This window comes from Heloderma suspectum, chromosome 1 (genome assembly GCF_057233095.1).
Source record: "Heloderma suspectum isolate Gila_16-S chromosome 1, 16-S_ref, whole genome shotgun sequence".
NCBI classification, from domain to species: domain Eukaryota; kingdom Metazoa; phylum Chordata; class Lepidosauria; order Squamata; family Helodermatidae; genus Heloderma; species Heloderma suspectum.
The window spans coordinates 332,005,401-332,020,390 of NC_139458.1; positions in this window are offsets into that span (position 1 = coordinate 332,005,401).

The following is a 14,990-nucleotide window of genomic DNA, read 5'->3' on the forward strand; positions in this document are numbered from 1 at the left end:
CTGGGAAAACCATAGCTTTGACTATACGAATCCTTGTTGGCAAGGTGATGTCTCTGCTTCTTACTATGCTGTCTAGGTTTGCCATAGCTTTCCTCCCAAGGAGCAAGTGTCTTTTAATTTCATGGCTACAGTCACCGTCTGCGGTGATCTTGGAGCCCAAGAAAATAAAATCTGTCACTGTTTCCATTTCTTCCCCTTCTAGATGCCAGGAAGTGATGGGGCCAGATGCCATGATCTTCGTTTTTTTAATGTTGAGTTTCAAGCCAGCTTTTGCATTCTCCTCTTTCACCCTCAACAAGAGGCTCTTTAGATCCTCTTCGCTTTCTGCCATTAGGGTGGTATCGCCTGCCTATCTGAGGTTGTTGATAATTCTCCCGGCAATCTTAATTCCGACCTGTGATTCATGCAACCCGGCATTTCTCAGGATGAATGAGAAATATAAATATAAATGTATAAATTAAATAAGCACGGCGACACTATGCAGTCTTGTCGTACTCCTTTCCCAATTTTGAACCAATCGGTTGGTTGTTCCATGTCCGGTTCTGTACAGGTTTCTCAGGAGACAGGTAAGGTGGTCTGGTACTCCCATCTCTTTCAGAATTTGCCACAGTTTGTTGTGATCCACACACTCAAAGGCTTTAGCGTAGTCAATGAAGCAGAAAGAGACGTTTTTCTGGAATTCTCTTGCTTTCTCCATGATCCAGCGAACGTCGGCCATTTGATCTCTAGTTCCTCTGCCTCTTCGAAACCCAGCTTGTACTTCCGGTAGTTCTCGGTTCATATACTGCTGAAGCCTAGCTTGTAGGATTTGGAGCAGAACCTTGCTGGCGTGTGAAATGTCTAGTAGGTAATTCGAGAATCTGAATTACAAATAGTCTAGTAGGTAATTCACAGCAAACCTATGCAGGTCTCCTCAGGAGTACATCCCACTGAATTCAATGGGACGTACCCCCATGTAAACCTGTGTATGTCTGTGAGGAATTCCCCCCCCCCCCCGCTTTCAATGTTGGAGAAGCCAGCTCGGCTAGACGTTACTCTATCTGCGTTGTTCCTCGGGATACTTTGGGGTGCAGTTTAAGCGGTGCTGGAGCTCAACATGAGGCCCGAAGGGCAAACGCTATGGTCAGCCGGTCAAAGGCCTTGATGCACACCAGCAAGCAGGAGCCGCGTACCTGCCCCCCCCCCCCGCCATGTCCTCCGGATTAAGAACAATCGCGATCTGGGCCAAGGGCGCCCCCTGTGGGAATGCAAAGGGAGCGGTGAGGTGCTAAGGCGCTTGAGTGGAAGGTGCGTTCGGCGTGTGAAGCTTTTGGCGAAATCCAGCCTGAAGAGTCCTCGAAAGCCGGCACTGTGTTTTACAGAGAGCAGAAAAGTGTAAGAATACAATTCCTGGCAAGCGTGATGGAGGGCGGCAAAAGGGAGAATGAATCCCTTTTGCGCATAACCCATAGCAGACAAGCCGCAGCTGCAGTCACCCCTCCAGCAGCAGGCCGAAGCCTTTCCAGCCGAGCTGGCGTGACGTGCCAGGCTAGCAGCCGCGCAGCCATGAATCGAGATAGACAGCGAGCCGCTTGTTGCCTCTTTCCCTCCGTGGCCGCTGTGTGCGCTTGCCAGCCCCTCTCACGCGCCGACCACGATCACCACGCTTCTCCCAGCCCTCCCACACCCGCACTTCACACCAAACGATCGCCTCCCGTGGGACGGCAGCAGGCAGCGCGCAAGGATGCCCTTACCAACGACGCTTTCCTTCACGTCGCCCTGCACGTCGCGGACATCCACACCACACACACGCCTCAGGCATCTTTGGCCGTTCAACTCTGCGCGCTTAGGGAACCCTCATAGCCCCCAAAGCTCACACAGACACAGACCACAACAAGCAAGGGCTTGGGAAGCAGTGCTTTCCGTGCTTCAACAAGCATTGCACAGCAGGCGAAACCACACCGTATGGAACCCACATCTGTGATACGAGTGAGAAAAAACATAGACTTGGGGAACCCACAGTATGGAGCCCACATCTTGTGGGCACACAGCCATGGCACAGGGAATGAGTGGCCAAAAGCACGGATCGGGGGCTGCATGGCACCGTCATGCTATGAAGTCATGGCTAAGACGTCAAGTCTCAGGATCCCTGAAAGGTACGGCTGGTGGGTGGCTTGGCTCTCCAGGTGCGTGTTGCGCTAATTGTCTTGGAAGGATTTGCGGTCCGCAGTCTCCGGCGTCAAGTCCATGGCTTGGCGGTGCTTCTAGACCCAACTTTGTCCCTAGCGGACGGACGGTCCAAGCGTCTTCTGAGGCTCAAGCGCCGTCTACCAGCTTGGGCTGATGCAACGGCTGCCCCTCTGCCTGTGTAGCGACACCCTTGCTCCAGCGATCATGCCCTGGTGATCCTGTCAGGTTACTGCAATGTACTGTATGTCGGGCTGCTCTTGAATGCAATCCCGAAACTTCCGTTAGTACAAAATGTGGCAGCCAGGCGACTGGCTGGGACTGGGCATTCCACGCCCACTTCGAGATTCCCACGTAAAAATCCGGAACGTCTGTGAGGATCCGGAACTCAGGCCCAAACCTTTCGCCATAGTTGCACCGTAAAGTTCTGGATCAGCGCTTTCTATGGTTCAGTCCCTGGACACAGACATGACCTGTCATTGGATGGTGATTTGGGGGGCATCCCCATAAAAATCCAGGGCAGCCATGAGTATCCATGCCTCAGATCCATGTTTTGCAGCATGACGGCGCCACAGATCCGTGGATCCATGATTTTTATACTGAAGTCCATATCTGTGATTTGCTGGTTGTTTCGGTGGCAGCTTCGGTTTACGAAAATCGACAGGATCCATGCGCCAAATCCATGTTTTCCTGCCATGGTGGATCTGTGAAGCATGGGAGTGTGATTGTGATGGAATAATGTTTTTACACTATGCTTGCTCCATGAAGTACAGGATCAATCATTTTACTACTTTGCTGTGTGGCCATGGATGTGATCTGTGATGTAATGATGCATTTGTGGGGACACTATATAAAAATCTAAAAATAATTTCTTGCCATCCTGGATCTGAGGAAACCTAAGGTCCTTGCCACTGACATGGATTTGCTCTGCGATTCAGCTACGACTTTGGATGCACTACATATAACATCCAGACGATCCATCAGGATCCATGCCTCGCATAAATGGTTCACACCATCTGATGTGAACCGGCAGACCTGCGAGCTGCTGGGAAGCAGCAGATCTGGGATTCTCAGTGTGCATGCTTGGACAAAGATGAGTTCTGTGCTTGATAGGGGGTGGGAGCATGGCGGGACCCAGTGCAATACTTCTGAGGCTGTGGATTGAATGGTGTGTCTTATCCATGGTTTTATACCATGACGGCGCTATGAAGCCCCCAGTCTATGTTTCTGGTCACTCATTCCCTGGGCATGGATGTGTTGCGCGATATGAAGGCATTCGGGGGGCCTTTCCTGTAAAAATGGCTCGGATCCCTGACTCGGATCCATGCTTTTGTGCCATGGCTGTGCCCACAAGCGGCAGCTCCCTGATTTCGCTGGTTCCGTCTGTGGAGGCAGATGTGGTCTCTGATGCGATTATGGCTTGGGGGATTTTCCCTATAATGAGGATCCCTGCCTGTAGCCCAAGTTGTTGTGCTGTGGCGGCACCCAAGAGTGGCAGACCCCCCACCCCCCACCCCCAGACCTCTCTCCAGAATAACCACCCGAAGAAAGCAAGCGGTGGGGGGTGGGGGAGGAAGAACCCCACTTCCCACTTGACACGCAGGCAAAGTGGTGCAGCGGGCAATGGGTTTGGTGTGGATGTCCGCGACGTGCAGGGCGACGTGAAGGAAAGCGTCGTTGGTAAGGGCATCCTTGCGCGCTGCCTGCTGCCGTCCCACGGGAGGCGATCGTTTGGTGTGAAGTGCGGGTGTGGGAGGGCTGGGAGAAGCGTGGTGATCGTGGTCGGCGCGTGAGAGGGGCTGGCAAGCGCACACAGCGGCCACGGAGGGAAAGAGGCAACAAGCGGCTCGCTGTCTATCTCGATTCATGGCTGCGCGGCTGCTAGCCTGGCACGTCACGCCAGCTCGGCTGGAAAGGCTTCGGCCTGCGGCTGGAGGGGTGACTGCAGCTGCGGCTTGTCTGCTGTGGGTTATGCGCAAAAGGGATTCATTCTCCCTTTTGCCGCCCTCCATCACGCTTGCCAGGAATTGTATTCTTACACTTTTCTGCTCTCTGTAAAACACAGTGCCGGCTTTCGAGGACTCTTCAGGCTGGATTTCGCCAAAAGCTTCACACGCCGAACGCACCTTCCACTCAAGCGCCTTAGCACCTCACCGCTCCCTTTGCATTCCCACAGGGGGCGCCCTTGGCCCAGATCGCGATTGTTCTTAATCCGGAGGACATGGCGGGGGGGGGGGGGGCAGGTACGCGGCTCCTGCTTGCTGGTGTGCATCAAGGCCTTTGACCGGCTGACCATAGCGTTTGCCCTTCGGGCCTCATGTTGAGCTCCAGCACCGCTTAAACTGCACCCCAAAGTATCCCGAGGAACAACGCAGATAGAGTAACGTCTAGCCGAGCTGGCTTCTCCAACATTGAAAGCGGGGGGGCGGGGGGGATTTCTCACAGACATACACAGGTTTACATGGGGGTACGTCCCATTGAATTCAGTGGGATGTACTCCTGAGGAGACCTGCATAGGTTTGCTGTGAATTACCTACTAGACTATTTGTAATTCAAATTCTCGAATTACCTACTAGACATTTCACACGCCAGCAAGGTTCTGCTCCAAATCCTACAAGCTAGGCTTCAGCAGTATATGAACCGAGAACTACCGGAAGTACAAGCTGGGTTTCGAAGAGGCAGAGGAACTAGAGATCAAATGGCCAACGTTCGCTGGATCATGGAGAAAGCAAGAGAATTCCAGAAAAACGTCTCTTTCTGCTTCATTGACTACGCTAAAGCCTTTGATTGTGTGGATCACAACAAACTCTGGCAAATTCTGAAAGAGATGGGAGTACCAGACCACCTTACCTGTCTCCTGAGAAACCTGTACGAGGGTCAAGAAGCAACAGTCAGAACCGGACATGGAACAACCAACCGATTGGTTCAAAATTGGGAAAGGAGTACGACAAGGCTGCATATTGTCACCCTGCTTATTTAATTTATATGCGGAGTACATCATGAGAAATGCCGGGTTGCATGAATCACAGGTCGGAATTAAGATTGCCGGGAGAATTATCAACAACCTCAGATAGGCAGACGATACCACCCTAATGGCAGAAAGCGAAGAGGATCTAAAGAGCCTCTTGTTGAGGGTGAAAGAGGAGAATGCAAAAGCTGGCTTGAAACCCAACATTAAAAAAACGAAGATCATGGCATCTGGCCCCATCATTTCCTGGCATCTAGAAGGGGAAGAAATGGAAGCAGTATTTTCCATTTTATTTTCCAGTATTTTATTTTCTTGGGCTCCAAGATCACCGCAGACGGTGACTGTAGCCATGAAATTAAAAGACGCTTGCTCCTTGGGAGGAATGCTATGGCAAACGTAGACAGCATAAGAAGAAGCAGAGACATCACCTTGCCGACAAAGGTTCGTATAATCAAAGCTATGGTTTGCCCAGTAGCAACGTATGGCTGTGAGAGCTGGACTCTAAGGAAGGCTGAGCGCCGAAGAATCGATGCTTTCAAACTGTGATGCTGGAGAAGACTCCTACAAGTCCCCTGGACTGCAAGGAGGTCCAATCAGTCCGTCCTAAAGGAAATCAACCCTGACTGTCCATTGGAAGGACAGATATTGAAGCTGAAACTCAAATATTTTGGCCACCTAATGCGAAGAGAAAACTCCCTGGAAAAGACCCTGATGCTGGGAAAGATTGAAGGCAAAAGGAGAAGGGGGACGGCAGAGGATGAGATGGCTAGATAGCATCACCGATGCACTGAATATGGATTGAGCACGCTCCGGGAGAGAGCGCAGGACAGGAAGGCCTGGCGTGCTATGGTCCATGGGGTCACGAAGAGGCGGACACGACTGAACGACTGAACAACAACAAAAGGTCTCATAATCTATCACTTGTCTCTAAATTGAAACAAATTAAAAATAAGTTGAATTCTCGATGCTACATAACACTATTTGAAAAATATGTGAGGAAATTAATATTGTGAAGGATTCCAAAATCTATATTACTGTAATATCTTTTTAGGCCAACTAAAAGATCTCCAAAACCGTGCATGGTGTCTAGGGAATGCTGGGGGTTGTAGGTCTTTTTTCTGTCTAAACATGCATAGGTTTGTGCCCTAAGTATGTTTTGTTTGAAGGAACAGAAATCACTCTATACCAGGGTTGCCTGATCAGCAGCATCCCATTCCCTGAGATTTCAGAGCCTAAACCTGAGACCCAGGGGGTGGGCCATTGTCATGTCACAGAGGTGGGCCATTTAGTAACAATTGGAAAATGGTGTGAGAGTGTGCGTGTGTGAGATATGGCACCAAAAAATTGTGGTCTGTGTGAGCTTTGGGGGCTATGAGGGTTCCCTAAGCGCCCAGAGTTGAACGGCCAAAGATGCCTGAGGCGTGTGTGTGGTGTGGATGTCCGCGACGTGCAGGGCGACGTGAAGGAAAGCGTCGTTGGTAAGGGCATCCTTGTGCGCTGCCTGCTGCCGTCCCACGGGAGGCGATCGTTTGGTGTGAAGTGCAGGTGTGGGAGGGCTGGGAGAAGAGTGGTGATCGTGGTCGGCACGTGAGAGGGGCTGGCAAGCGCACACAGCGGCCACGGAGGGAAAGAGGCAACAAGCGGCTCGCTGTCTATCTCGATTCATGGCTGCGCGGCTGCTAGCCTGGCACGTCACACCAGTTCGGCTGGAAAGGCTTCGGCCTGCGGCTGGAGGGGTGACTGCAGCTGCGGCTTGTCTGCTATGGGTTCTTCGCAAAAGGGATTCATTCACCCTTTTGCCGCCCTCCATCACGCTTGCGAGGAATTGCAAGCTTCACAAGCCGAACGGACATTTTACTCAAGCACGTTAGCACCTCACCGCTTCCTTTGCATTCCCACAGGGGGCGCCCTTGGCCCAGATCGCAATTGTTCTTAATCCGGAGGACATGGGGGGGGGGGACACAGGTACTGCTTGCTGGTGTGCATCGAGACCTTTGAACGGCTGACAATAGCGTTTGTCCTTCTGGCCTCATGTTGAGCTCCAGCACTGCTTTGTTGTTGTTCAGTCGTTACGTCGTGTCCGACTCTTCGTGACCCCATGGACCATAGCACGCCAGGCCTTCCTGTCCTGCGCTCTCTCCCGGAGTGTGCTCAGGTTCATATTCATTGCATCAGTGATGCTATCTAGCCATCTCATCCTCTGCCATCCCCTTCTCCTTTTGCCTTCAATCTTTCCCAGCATCAGGGTCTTTTCCAGGGAGTTTTCTCTTCGCATTAAGTGGCCAAAATATTTGAGCTTCAGCTTCAGTATCTGTCCTTCCAATGAACAGTCAGGGTTGATTTTCTTTAGGATGGACTGATTTGACCTCCTTGCAGTCCAGGGGACTCATAAGAGTCTTCTCCAGCACCACAGTTCTAAAGCATCAATTCTTTGGCGCTTAGCCTTCCTTATAGTCCAGCTCTCACAGCCATATGTTGCTACTGGGAAAACCATAGCTTTGATTATACGAACCTTTGTCGGCAAGGTGATGTCTCTGCTTCTTACTATGCTGTCTAGGTTTGCCATAGCTTTCCTCCCAAGGAGCAATCTTTCCCAGCATCAGGGTCTTTTCCAGTGACTTTTGTCTTCGCATTAGGTGACCAAAATATTGGAGCTTCAGCTTCAGTATCCCAGCACCGCTTAAACTTCAACAAAGCAACGCACGAGAACACTAGCTAATTACTGGCATTTTTTCCTACTACGTTGGACATCATAGGAGCTGTCACTGTGACCGGCATTGTGTATTTATGAATTCCTGCATTCGCTCAAAATATCGATATACCACCCTTCATTACCAACTCCCAGGGCTGTGTACAAAATCCATTAAGGAGACAATACGTAAAAAAAGCAGAAGCAGGTTTATGCCTGCTTCACCGGGGTACTGGGTTTGAAGAAAGGCAAACTGAGGCAGCAGACAATGACTGCCTCAGCCAGTGCCTGCCAGGGAGAAAGTCACCTGGGGTTACTAATCCCAGCATACGAAGTTCACAGAAGCAAAGGAGAGCAGGCTATTTTTTAAAAGCAGCTTAATAAAACAGTGTGGCCCAGCAAACATTAAGCAGGAGGAATTTAGCGAGGAATATGAAATAACGTGCACCACCAAAAGGAAGGCTTTTTAAAACCACCTGTTCACAATGTGACTCAGATGCACTATACAGCAGAACAAAATGGATTTCAGGCCCAAAGTTACAAACAGTTCAGCCTATCATCTCCTCCGCCCCCACCCCAAAGTATCCCGAGGAACAACGCAGCTGGGGGGGGGGGGATTTCTCTGAGGACGGAGAGAAAAATCATATTCTTTCTCACTCTTTGCCAGTAAAACTTTCCAGAACTTTGAGCAAGTAACAAGCCATAGCAGGACATCTGTTTTACCATTTCATCTCCTGATTAATCAGAATAGTTATATTGTGTTATAAACTCTCTTCAGCACAGTACACTGATGGTTGCTGTATCAGGGATCAATTACATTGAACTGGTGGGTGATTGGGTCTAGAAGGGGACATACTTACTGCCCGTGAAGCCGTGCAGACGATGACTGCCCATGTGTAAGATTTGCCAAGTTAAGGAAAGACAATTCGTATGGATCTTGGGTCTCGGGGTATTGCAATTCTTCCCCCGCCCTTCAGGTTCCACACAGCCTTCCCCCCCCCCCCGCCACCGCTCTAGCACCATGGACCATTGGGATAGGAGGGCGGAAGCTCAGTAGGGGAGAGGGCCCCAGTCCGCAGAATAACCACACGAAGAAAGCAAGCAGTGGGGGGTGGGAGAGGAAGAACCCCACTTCCCATTTGACACACAGGCAAAGTGCTGCAGCAGGCAATTGAAGTCAAGGCCTGCAAGGGAGAGCATAAATGTTGGTTCCATACTGTGTGATTTTACTTGATGTTAAATTGTTCTTGAATAAATGAAAGCATTGCCTTCAAAGTCCTTGTAGTGGTCTGTGTCTGTGTCAACTTTCGGGGGTATGAGGGTTTCCTAAGCACCCAGAGTTGAACGGCCAAAGATGCCTGAGGTGTGTGTTTGGTTTCCATGCACGAGATCTGCACGGCAATGTAAATGAAAGCATCCTTTGTAAGAACATCTTTGTTGACTGAGTGATGCTGTAAAATGAGAGGTGTTCCTTTGGTGTGAAGTGCAGGTGGTGGAGGGGTGGGCGAGAACAGTGGTAATTTTGGTTGGGATGTGAAAGGGAATGGCAGGCTCAGACAACAGCCAAGGAGTGAAATACGCAAAAAGCGCAACTTCTTCATCTTGATTCATAGCTGGGTGGCAGGCAGCATGTCATGTCCCACTAGCTCAGCTGGAAAGGCTTCAGCCTGCAATCGGATGGATGACTGCAGCTGCATCTTGTCTGCTATCGGTTCTTTGCAAAGTGGAGTCATTCTCTCTTTTGCCTCCCTCCATCATGCTTTCAAAGAATTGTATTCTTACACTTTTCTGCTCTCTATAAAACACAATGGCTGCTTTCGAGGACTCTTCATGCTAGATTTCCTCAAAAGCTTCACATGCCAAACGGACTTTTCACTCAAGCCCGTTATCACCTCACCGCGTTCTTTTCCATTCCCACAGGGGGTGCCCTTGGCCCAGATAGCTATTGCTCTTAATCAGGAGGACATGGAGCGGGGGGAGGGAACATGTACCATATCTGAGATATTGATATCATAGGAGCTGTCACTGTGACCCGAATGGTATATTTATGTATTCCTGTATTTGCACAAAATACTGATATACCACCCTTCATTACCAACTCCCAGGGCTGTGTACAAAATCCATTAAGACGACAATACGTAAAAAAAGCAGAAGCAGGTTTATGCCGCTTCAGCCTGCTTCACCGGGGTACTGGTGGCAGTAGCGGTGGTACTGGGTTTGAAGAAAGGCAAACTGAGGCAGCAGGCAATGACTGCCTCAGTCAGTGCCTGCCGGGGAGAAAGTCATCTGGGGTTACATAATCGCAGCCTACTAAGTTCACAGAACCAAAGGAGAGCAGGCTATTTTTCAGAAGTGGCTTAACAAAAAAGTATGGCCCAGCAAACATTAAGGGGAAGTGCCACAAAAAATAGGCGCCTTCTAATTGACTCCCTTTTCAGAAGGATTTCCTTATGTTTTTAATCCCTCTATAAAATGGAATGACTCTGTCTGAATACGGTTCGTTCAATATTGTCAGAAGCTTCCCATGCAAAATGTAGTTTGGGTTTTAAGAAGAACCTGAGGTGCTCAGGTCATTGCTTTTCCTTCCGACAGATGGCGCTCGTCGCCAAGATAGCTATTCCTTGTTGTTGTTCAGTCGTTAAGTCGTGTCCAAGTCTTCATGACCCCATGTACCACAGCACGCCAGGCCCTCCTGTCCTCCGCTCTCTCCCGAAGTGTGCTCAGGTTCATATTCATTGCATCGGTGATGCTGTCTAGCCATCTCATCCTCTGCCGTCCCCTTCTCCTTTTGCCTTCAATCTTTATTCATAAGGGATATGATTTAGGTCATACCTGAATGGTTTAGTGGCTATTCCTACAAAATGCTAAAACAGAGACCCCGCTACTGCTTGCTTCTTGCTGCTTGCTCAAAGTTACCAAAGCGTTTGACTGGCAAAGAGTGAAAAACAATACCATTTTCTTTCCGTCCTCATGTTGAGCTCCAGCATAGGTTAAACTACAATAAAACTATACCCAAGAGGCGTAGAAAATTACTAGCATGCTTTTTGCCAGGTTTTATGTCATATGCGCTGTAACTGGGACAGCAATGATTTATTCCTGCTTTAGACCTGCGTCACTGCGGTGGTAGTGGCAGAAGTGACCGTGACGGGTTTGAGGAAGATCTGCTGTCAGGTACTGGATTTTCAGCATGGTAAATGTAGTTATGAGGTATCTGTCACTTAATAGCAATTGTCTAGAAGGTAATTCCTTCTAATATAAATCCACAAATAAAAAGGTGAACAAAATTGCTGCCCATGCCTCACATTTGCTGAGCCACAGGAAAAGATATTGGGATGATCCAGTTAGTGAAACTGTAAAAGATCTTATCATCTATCAGTATCAAATTTTCCTTGTCTTCAAATTGAAGGCAAACCAAATATAGGTTGAATTCTCGATGTTACGTAGCACTAGAATTATTTGATAAAAGATACAAGAAAAATAATATTCCAAAGAATTCCAAATTCTTATTACTGCAATATTACTATTATTATATCACTGTAATTACTTTTTAAGGTCAAGTAAAAGATCACAAATAACGTAGCACCAGAATTCTTGGATGAATATGTAAGAAAATTAATACTCCAAGGAATTCCAAAATCTGCATTACTGTGATACCTTTTTAGGCCAACTAAAAAGATCACAAGAAATGTGCAAGCTTTCGGGATCTCCAGATTTCTTCTTCAGGCAAGATGTTACAAAAAGGAGGTATGGGATAGGAAGCAGAGAACAAAACTGACTTGAGGTTGAGGTCATGATATCTGCATGATCATAACCTTGAGATGGAATGGGGGAGGAATAGCAAGCAGGCATACAAATAAGGTTCTATCAAGTGATGTGATGGTTTCCCCTAGAGCTGTTGGGATGAAGAAAGGTTGATAAGTTGGATTCCAAGTTTTTGAAAATATAAAATCCAGCTGGTGACTCAAAAAAGTCGCCATCTTGGCCTTGGGTGAAGCATACAGGTGCTTCCTTTGGCAGCAGAAACAGAAAGAAAATAGGTAGTCTTTATATTAACGAAGCTGGGCCTACTTTTAGATGCTGTACTAGGGGGAAAAAACTGAGCAGAAGCTGAATAGGACAGCCTTACTTTGTAGCTGGAGAGGATGAACCTGCAGAAAATAAAGTTCCAGATTCAGGTGATATATAACAATCCTTCTCCTCCTCCAGTGTAGGGCCCCGTTGCAGAACTGCTAAATTCAGTATTCTCCAAGTGAAGTCACACAAAAAGCAAAGGTAGCCAATTTTCTTTGGTTATATTCTTATTCTGTCCCCCCTGGTTTTTGGGGAAAAGCTGGCTAATGCTACAGGGTAGTGTGACCCAAATGTCAAATCAATAGAATCCCAAGTGCATGCACACATTTTCAAACATTTTTTGAATTTTCAAGCCCTTTTCAAACTCGGTGGAAGGGGTGTGTTTTTTAGGGACCTTGCTTCTCTGCATGAGTGGGTTGTAGCCAAACAGGGTTGACATCCCTGTTCGGTGGCGGAGACCTATATTCAACACTTCAAAAAGCAAAGACTATCTCTGTTCTAATTTGAAGCAGAATTTGTTGACAGGTTTTTCCATAACACTCGAGGAAGGCCACATTTATGCTCAGCCGTTTCTTTAAAAGGTGGTTTCATTTAGAGTTTACAGCTTTACCATCCTTTCAGAAGTTTGAATCTTTAGAACTTTTTTTTTCATAGGGGGAGATCAAATAATGGTAAGCAGGCATTCTTATAATCCATCCATTCAGCTTGTCTTTTCACATTAGGAAGGTTCTTCTCATGCAGTACCCACTGGATTTTAAGCTGCCTTTTCTCAAAACAGCTTTGAGTCCCTTCCTCTTTCACCTAGAAATTGTTTAAAGAGGAAGCTACCTTCCCCCTCCCCTTCTACAGGTCATTTTAATTGACCATCTTGATACAATGAAGGAACGTAAACCTCTCATATTCCCTAGAATATCCCCCCCCCCATGTTCAAGACTGTGCTTTTTTGTTTTTGTCTGAAGGAAAAGATGTCACTCTATACAGAGCAGCAGCCGTTTTGCATTTCTTTTTTCCAGGACTTGCTGGAAAATTACAGCTGTAACACATTTCTTTGGACCCCTTCCTTCTTTCCCAATATTGCCACACAGTGGTGGCTTGGAATTCTTCCTTTCTTCTGCCTCTTTGAGCTTTGTCCCTTCTTTCGGAAGCATTCTCCGTTGGCAGTTTATTTGTCATTGGCAGTGTGAGGATTCTTAATGATCACATGTGATTAATAGGTTTGCCCAAATTTGAAACTTGTTAGAGTCATCAGATCCCTTGGGGGCTAATGTATGAGCCAAGCTTCTTTAGCCACATACAAAAATGGAGATATTTTGCTTTGATGTCTTACTATAAAACAGTAGCTTTGCCTTCATTTTTACTTGCCCTGTTCCAGGGCCTATAAACCATTCAGGTATGACCTAAATCATATCCCCTATGAATATACAGTGGAGGTGACAAGTAGATTTAAGGGATTAGGCCTGATAGACAGAGTGCCTGAGGAACTATGGACGGAGGTCCGTAACATTGTTCAGGAGGCAGCAACGAAATCCATCCCAAAGAAAAAGAAATGCAAGAAAGCAAAGTGGCTGTCTGATGAGACTTTACAAGTTGCTGAGGAAAGAAGGGAAGCGAAAAGCAAGGGAGAAAAGGGAAGATATATCCAACTGAATGCAGAGTTCCAGAGAATAGCAAGGAGAGACAAGAAGGCCTTCTTAAATGAACAATGCAAAGAAATCGAGGACAACAATAGAATGGGAAAGACTACAGATCTTTTCAAGAAAATCGGAGATCTCAAGGGAACGTTTTGTGCAAAGACGGGCATGATAAAGGACAAAGAAGGCAGGGACCTAACAGAAGCAGATGAGATTAAGAAGAAGTGCAAAGAATACACAGAACTATACAGGAAAGCTCTGAATGTCCCTGATAGCCATGATAGTGCAGTCACTGAACTTGAGCCGGACATCCTCAAGAGTGAAGTCAAGTGGGCCTTAGGAAGCATTACTAACAACAAAGCTAGCGGAGATGACAGCATTCCAGCTGAGCTATTTAAAATCCTAAAAGATGATGCTGTTAAAGTGCTGCACTCAATATGCCAACAAATTTGGAACACTCAGCAGTGGCCACAAGACTGGAAAAGGTCAGTTTACATTCCAATTCCAAAGAAGGGCAATGCCAAAGAGTGTTCAAACTACCGCACGATTGTGCTCATTTCACATGCCAGCAAGGTTATGCTCAAAATCCTACAAGCTAGGCTTCAGCAGTATGTGAACCGAGAACTACCGAAAGTACAAGCTGGGTTTCGAAGAGGCAGAGATCAAATCGCCAACATTCGCTGGATCATGGAGAAAGCAAGAGAATTCCAGAAAAATGTCTATTTCTGCTTCATTGACTACGCTAAAGCCTTTGATTGTGTGGATCACAACAAACTCTGGCAAATTCTGAAAGAGATGGGAGTATCAGACCACCTTACCTGTCTCCTGAGAAACCTGTACAAGGGACAAGAAGCAACAGTAAGAACCAGACATGGAACAACCGATTGGTTCAAAATTGGGAAAAGAGTACGACAAGGCTGTATATTGTCACCCTGCTTATTTAATTTATATGCAGGAGTACATCATGAGAAATGCCAGGTTGGATGAATCACAGGTTGGAATTAAGTTTGCTGGGAGAATTATCAACAACCTCAGATACGCAGACGATACCACCCTAATGGCAGAAAGCGAAGAGGATCTAAAGAGCCTCTTGTTGAGGGTGAAAGTGGACAGTGCAAAAGCTGGTTTGAAACTCAACATTAAAAAAATGAAGACCATGGCATCTGGCCCCATCACTTCCTGGTAACTAGAAGGGGAAGAAATGGAAGCAGTGACAGATTTTATTTTCTTGGGCTCCAAGATCACCACAGATGGTGACTGTAGCCATGTAATTAAAAGACGCTTACTCCTTGGGAGGAAAGCTATGGCAAACCTAGACAGCGTAGTAAGAAGCAGAGACATCACCTTGCCGACAAAGGTTTGTATAATCAAAGCTATGGTTTTCCCAGTAGCGATGTATGGCTGTGAGAGCTGGACTATAAGGCAGGCTGAGCGCCCAAGAATTGATGTCTTCAAACTGTGGTGC